This window comes from Neopelma chrysocephalum, unplaced genomic scaffold (assembly GCF_003984885.1).
Source record: "Neopelma chrysocephalum unplaced genomic scaffold, ASM398488v2 Primary Assembly neopelma1_100, whole genome shotgun sequence".
NCBI lineage: Eukaryota > Metazoa > Chordata > Aves > Passeriformes > Pipridae > Neopelma > Neopelma chrysocephalum.
In genome coordinates this window covers 1963064-1970763 of record NW_020897763.1, presented here as the reverse complement: position 1 = coordinate 1970763, position 7700 = coordinate 1963064, and the positions used below count along the sequence as shown (strand labels likewise).

The window sequence follows — 7700 nt, the reverse complement described above, 5'->3', positions numbered from 1 at the left end:
TTCTCCCTTCTCCCTTCTCCCTTCTCCCTTCTCCCTTCTCCCTTCTCTTCTCTTTTTTTTTTAAGCTCAAGAATCAACTGGAAAAGCTGCAGATCTCGGGAATGCCAACATCCTCAAACGTCTCCTATCACCCCCCAGTTACCTTCCTTGTTTTATTTTTATTCCCTGCAGTTTGTACAGATTGTTGCTACCCATTTCCAGATCTGAACACAGGCAGTGTTTGGGTGTCTCTGTTAAGGGCAGGGATTACCTCCTTGTTTGAGTCAAAAACTTTTGATGACTGCAATATTTTACCTAAGATTCTTTGTTTAGGATTTGCCTCATCTCCAGCGCAGCTGGAACCTCGGTAAGTGCAAATCATCCTTGTTCAGGCACTGGAATCTCTTCAGAGCACTCAGGAAACATGAACAAGGAAATTCAGAGCCACAGTGAGCCTTATTCCTGCTCGCCATGGTGCTGAGCTGGGTCCTGGGCTGGACACCCCCAGGAGCCCAGTGCTTGTCCCCTCCACCCCCTGAGCTGCAGAGGAGCGGGAGGTGGGCTCAGCTTTGTACCAGGGTCGTGGTTTAGCTCAAACCAGCACAACCAGCCACTTGCTGTGCCTTGAACACCCTATGCTGGGGACATTATGCTTGCAAACATCCACCTCTCCCCCCGCTTGGCTGATGGGAAGTGGGGGATAGGGCTGGAGAAATGTTCTCTTCCCCTTTCAGCGCAGGCTGGGGGGGTCCAGCTGGCCCAGGATCCCCTTTGGGCAGTTCCCCTCTGGGTTCTCCCCGTTTCTGAGGCAGCTCTGCAGGGCAGAGGTGTCTGTGTGTCCATGCACAGCTGCCCAACCACATCTGCCTGCCCAGCCCAGCCTCCTGTGCTCAGCAAAGAGCCAGGAGGACGTTCCAGTCCCCCCAGCTCTGGGCAGTGGGTTCAGCAGAGCCTCAGGAGTTCCCTCATTGCAGCCACTGGATGCGTGACTTGAAAAAGAGGGATTTTCACTCAGTGCCATAATTCCCACCGATCTGGAGGGCTTAGAGCAATAAGGAGCTGACAAGAATGAGCCGAATGTCCTTGTTTACATCAAGGAAAATATTATCCCTATGCTTATTTAATCTTTTCTGATGTACAGCACTGCAGCTGAGCCAGTGCACTCCCTCTTTTCCTCATTTTTGGGATTAATATCAGCAGGACAGAGCTGTCAGCTACATTTTAATTTCATTTAATCTTAGGCTTTAGGCAAGGAGGTGTTCCAGCAAATAGACATTAAACATAAAGAAGAAAGTGAAAAAAAAAGAGCAATATAAATCCCAGAAGTAAACCATATATGATTTTTTTTCTCCTGTCCTCATTTCAGTTTCATATTGTGAAAATATTTATATGATCAATTTTCTGCACCTGTCTGATTAAACCATTTTCCTGCCCCCATCCATAATTGGGCTGCATAACTGGGCAGAGTGTCTCTGACTTGCATAAGTATTTACCTTGTCCACATACTTTTTCATGGCCAAAAAGAGACAGCAATTTAATTTATAGCTTCAAAAAGAAAAAAAGAAATGAAGGCAAACTACCTTAAAAGAAGAAAAATCGCTATAAAGCTCTACCACCTTTATTGCTATGGAAATAATTACTTTAAATTTCAGATCTGTTACACACCATAGGTGAAATCCCTCAAAGTATCTCAGATAATCACTGTACATTGTTCTCCAAACAACAGTATTTTAAGGGCAAATTGAGGCTCACCTACCTTAGATTGTGGTGTTTCTGGTGCTGGAAATCTTCTCCTGCTCTGCTTCCAACTTGAATTTAGTTTAATAAAGTGGTTTTTGCAGCTTGCAGCTCAGTTAGTCTTCGCTCGCCTCTTGATGTTTAATTCTTTTTTTTCATGTATTGATGTCCAGAGTTTAAAATGGGTGCACCAAAAATTTTTTCAAACCTAGATGTGCATTGCTGAGCAAACTGGAGATTGTCAAAATGCTTGGAGGGAGAGCAGAGATGCCACCAATATACTGAGGATGGAACCCAAAAATGGGCGTTTTTAGCCATAATGACATGGGTGACATCATGGAAGGGGGAAAAAGAAAAGATGAAGAGGTCAGGAGCAGAAAGTGCAAGAGTCTGAGAGGAGTTCCCCTGCTCTACAGACAAAATACTTTAACATAAAACACCTGTCTCTAAATATTTGTAGTAAAATGTTGTATTTTTTGAGCCACTTCCAGGCAGAACTTCACGTCAAGGAAGAACTCTGTTCATGCTTCCTCAAACTGCTGTGGTTTGAATGGACCCAAGTGCTTCATGTAGCTTGTGCCTGTCGTTTGATGCTGTGCTTTTTATGAATCCAGGACAAAAAGGTGGTTTCTGCTTCAACCCCTGTTATAAAACAGTCCCTGCAACAAGAATGAAGTGGGTGGTGAAGCTGTGCTGCTACAAGTGCTGCTTAACCAACTACTACATTTAAAGTCTGGTTTTTCTCTTCCCTGTTGTTCATCACAGAGCGTGTCCAGATGCTTCTCCCACAAGGACATCATCACCATCACCAGCCAAGCTCTGGGAACCATTTGTAGGTGTGTAAAATTAATTTTTAAGCTCCTGCTTTAGGGTTGGGTTGTTTGTCTGTCTGGGTTTTTTTGCCTTGCCAGTCCCTGCTTGATTCCTCTCTGAATTTATTCTTGCTGCATTCTAACCATTGTACACTTAAAATCTGCCAGCTGGTGGGTTTTGTTGCCACAGGAAAGGCACCATCATCCAGCATCAAACCCAGAGCTCTGCACAGGTACCACCAAAACCCAGATATATTTGTGACAATTACAGTTTATTTTGGGGTAATGGCCACGCCCGTGGCCTCACAGGGCCCGAAGATGGATCTAAAGGAGGTTTGTTCTTGCACACACACAGTTCCTCTTTTGCACTAAGCAAATAATCCTAATTGAGAGAGGTGCAGACCCGCTGATATCCTCAAAGCTATGGAGGCATTTCACGGTTGTGTTATTGAGAGGGACTTTGGTCTGCTTTTCCTTCAGATAAAAATGATTGATTGCAAACAAAAATCTGCCTGTGGCACTTCTGAGAAGGCCCTGGGCTGGTTCCAGCACTCTGTGTGTCTCCAGAATTTGCAGGATAACACTCACTGTGTGAGAAGTGTGTGGGGTTCAGAGGGAGGTTGGTGGAAACCACTTTGTCCTGCCCTAGTTCTGCTGGAGGGTACAAAGTTCTGCTCTTCCCCTCTCGGGTGCAGACAGGCTTTGAAGGCCAGACTGTTTTCTGTGTAAAACAATCATTGAAGCCCTTTGGAATGTCCCTGCCTGAAGATAAATCTCTGTTGAATAGTTTTGCCTTCTTTATCGTGATATGATTACTTATATTGCAGTAATAGTTGTGTTTTGTACCAAACCTGTGCAATAAACTCCCCAATATTGTCTGGGCTTCAGCCCAACTAATCTGTCCGAGGGCATTTATTACCACACCAATAGCAAAGCCATAGAATTGTCCTTGTATTAGCAATAAAATGGAACACAATAAAGTGAGAACCCCCTAAGACTACTCAGTGTTATTTTATGGAATTACAGAATCATATAGTCAGGAAATGGTTTGGGTCAGAAGGGACCTTAAAGCTCATGTCATTCCAACCCCCTGCCATGGGCAGGGACACCTCCCACTAGCCCAGGTTGCTCCAAGCCCTGTCCAACCTGGCCTTGGGCACATCCTGGGTTGCTCTGAAGAGATATTTTGGATGGAGGCAGATTGGCTCTGACAGAGATGATTTTCAGGGGTAGTAAGAGGCAGCTTGACCTGTGACACCACCGTGTGCTGCTTCCTCACCTGTCCAGGGTGGGAACACTCACCTTGCTCTGCACAAGGTCCCCAAGGTGCCCCCAGCTTTTGGAGCAGAGACATCTGAGGACCCCCTCCTCCTTTAAACAAAAAAAGAAAATAAATCCAGCAGGGGCAGCAACGCTGGAAGCAACGAGGGGTCTCTCAGCATCATTTCCAAGGCAGCTGGGAACAGTGATGGCAGCACATGGAAAGGACCCTCCTGAGGGAGTACCACTGCCTTGCACCTTCTACTGCTAAAGGAGAGTTAATTTTTACAGAATTTATTTTTGTGGGCTATGCTTGTTAAGGGAATTTCCTTCCTACAACAGCCACGTGCTGGCGGGTGAATATTTTCCGTGTGAGCAGCGTGGCAGCACCAGGGATCACATTAGAGCTCCAGGCCCATGGGTTTCTCCATTGAGCAGTTGTGGATGTTGCTGTCAGCACCTCAGCACAGCCTCTCTGCAGTCAGAGGTGTAATTAATAAATGGGAACAACCCCTGCCTGCTCCAGGGTGCCCGCAGGAGTTAATGATTAAACTCCAGCCAAGGAGCCAAATCTGTTCCTGCTGCACGTAAATCCCTGTGCAAAGAACAACAGTGCCCCTTTCTGTCACTTCCTGGACTTCAAAGTTAAAGGGTGTTTGGAAACAAAGAGATCTTCGGGAAGCACAGTGTCCTCACCCCCCCCTGCCCTGCCAACCTGAGCCTGAACCCGCGGGTTTTAAGAGCAGGAACGAGGAATGTTGGATCTAGTTTTGGTTTTAAGATGTTATCAGGTAAATTTGCATCGCTGGCAAATAAAGCAAAACAAACCCAAAGCGAGAAGCCCTGGTGGTTTTAACGCAGCAGGAGTTGGCAGGAAAAGGCTGGAATGCCTTTGGTGGGGCTTGTCTTTGCTGTCTGGGTTTCTGGACCTGCAGGTTCTTGGTTCTCCAGTGCCAAGCGTGGCACAGGTGGGAGCAGCAGTGATGAGGTTTGGGGGTACAGCTGCCTTTTTTCTTTTAAAGAAGGTAATGGAGAGAAACACAGAGTATATTGTGTCAATCCTGAACCAGGCTGTCCTGGGAAGGGACAGGTGTCGCCCTGATGGGAGCAGAGCTCCGAGTCACCTCCTGCACAGGCACATTTTGATGTGATGGGACAGCTCTGCACGCCAGCAAACCCTTGGCTGAGGGAAGGGCACCAATTTCCATGGAATGTTGTTCCTAAATTTGAGCGTGCCACACTGATTTTTAATTTTTTTTTCATTTCAAAGGACCAGGATTTGCCTTGGTTGGTTGTTGTAAGATGAGAGAGGCCCTGGTGATGCTTGGGGCTGATGAGCTGGGCTAAGGAATGATTTCTCCTGGAGGCTGTGGCCCAGCACAGATGATGTTCTTCTTTGAGACTGTCAGAATTTAGCAAACCACTTCTCCTGAATTTGATCTTTGTAATGAAAGATGTGCACCAGGATGCTTTTAATTGGGATAGTAGGTCTTGACAGGCTCATGTAGACATGGAAATGATATGTCTGAGCCAGTGTGGGGCTGATAGTTAAGAAGCAGATGAATATTCTGTACAAAATGCAAATCTGAGTATTTTCTTGAGGTCTTTTTTAACATCGTTGTGCCACATAAACACAGTCTGTATAACCTGCATTAAGGCATTGAGGGTACAGTTGTCAGCTCTTTAGAGTCTTGTTGCTTCTGCAATGTTGTGATCTCCCTTCATGGCTGTTTTTTTGCCTTCCAGGCAAATTATGCCCAGAATTAAGCAGTATGGAATCTGCTTTCAGACATTCACAGAAAAGAAGAACCCAGGAACTTGGCTGGACTGTGACAGGACAAGGGGAATGTCTTCAGTCTCAAAGTCTGGATATTGGGCAGAAATTGTTCCCTGTGAGGGTGGGGAGGCCCTGGCACAGGTTGCCCAGAGAAGCTGGGGCTGCCCCATCCCTGGAAGTGTCCAAGGCCAGGTTGGACGGGGCTTGGAGCAACCTGGGCTAGTGGAAGGTGTCCCTGCCCATGGCAGGGGGTGGGATGGGATGATCTTTAAGGTCCCTTCCAACTCAAACCATTCCATGATTACACGATGATGATAAACAAAGTGCCTTTGTTCCTAACAGTCAGTTTAATTTCCAAACTGATTGTTGGCTTTCTTCAGAGAGAGGGGCTGACCCGTGGAGGCAATTGCACTAAACAATTTACTGATGTTAATTAACTGCTTGCAGCATTAACTCCATTCAATCGTTTTCAGCGCTGACCTTGCAGTACCATCACCTTTCCAAGACAGTCTGTGAATACTAAACAGGCTCATACTGACAAAACCCAGAGCCAGGCTCCTAATTCCTCTCCAAATAGGCATCACTGGAGCTTTGGCTTTCCATGGAGGGCCTCCTAGTGCAAAACTGCACCATTTCACAGCCCCCCCACATAAAAGGTGTGCACAGGGGGAGGAAGAGTACTGACCCACATAAAGGATCCAAGGAATGCAAGAAAATGATGCCTGATTAGCCACACTTCAGGAAAGCAGGGACATGCTTGTTTGTAGTTGAGCAATTAACTAAATTAGTTTGGGGCTGAGCAGCCTAATGCAAATCTGCATCTCAGGGAAGGGGATCAGGGGAAAAGGTCTGACCAAAAACCCATCAGGTTCCTCAGCAAACACTGAGTTGCACATTCATTGGCTCCAAAGGGAAGGAGGAGCCTGGCAGGTCATTAAATCCCCCAGCCTGAGCCCAGTGATCACAAACTGTGTGCTCACATCCCCTCTGCACTGTCCCCCTCCTCCACAACTGCCTGTTTGCGCCTGAGGCTGAAGCAGGAGGCAGAAAAGAGCAGTTTGGTTGTAGGAATCCACTTCCAGGTGCCCCAAAAAGCCCCGTGGAGCTGAGAGGTGGCTGTGCTCCCTGCAGGAGCAGGATCCATCCATCAGGAGCAGGATTCATCCGTCAGCAGCAGTGCTTGACTCTGGGTGGCACCAGGCAGAGCCGTGGGCCTGCTCTTTCATGAGGTCCCAAGACAGGAGTCACACACCCCCTGGGCATAAACACCCATGTTTCTGGTGGCTACAAACACAGCCAGCCTGGAAAATGCCACATTTTGACCTGCAGGATTGAACAGCAACCCCTGCCCTTGGAATGGGGCTTGCCCATGGTGAGTGATCCAACCCAGAGGGTCTGGCAGCAGCAGGAGCACTTCACCCCCTGCAAACACACAGATCTGGAGTTCATTCCCACAGGAACAACCCTGATCTCCTGGTGGCTAAATGTTGTTTTCATTTAGTCTCTCTTGTTTGCATTTCATACCGATGTGCACAGCTCCTGTTGATGAACATCACTCCGCCCCATCGCAGGTTAATAAACAATCTTTGGAAGGGAGGTTTCTGCCTGGAAATCTGATCAAAACTCAGCTTTCACAACTCTAGTACATTCTGGTTTTGACTAAAACCAAGGATTGGAAGAGAATCCTTTTGTTTCCAAAACAATTTGGTTTTAAGAAAAGTTTAGGTTCTGTTTCAGGCCAAAAATGCTTTGAGGGAGACCTTAATGCTCTCCTCCTTTCTCATTAGATAATCGAGGTGAGATTACCTTTGAGTCTGCAGCAGTCATGTATCTGCATTATGCAAGTGATGAGCAGTGGGACAGAGCATTAAGTAGCTGGAATCTGCTGTGGGTAAGATGGAATGGTCAGAGGAGAGGAGCACATGGATGAAAATATACCATTAAACCAGGTAAGAGCTTGGCTGACCCCTTTATTTGGGGCTTAACCGTGCATCTTCCTCTCCTCTTCAGACAGTGCTCTTGCTGCCTCTAAAGTCAATCATTTGCACTTGAAAGTCTCCAGCCCGAGGAGTTCAGGGCTGGGTGGGACCTCTCCTGCTGCCTGGCTGCACATGAGGCTGGTTCAAGCCTGCCAG

General features: G+C 47.0%; 1 long non-coding RNA gene across 1 annotated transcript; it reads left to right on the top strand.

The window, feature by feature from the left end:
* The first annotated feature begins 1847 nt into the window (after nt 1–1847).
* On the top strand, nt 1848–2784 carry LOC113973387. Its single transcript, XR_003536203.1, has 3 exons — nt 1848–2339; nt 2482–2552; nt 2697–2784. It is a non-coding gene; the product is annotated as an uncharacterized LOC113973387 (long non-coding RNA).
* Nucleotides 2785–7700: the final 4916 nt, after the last annotated feature.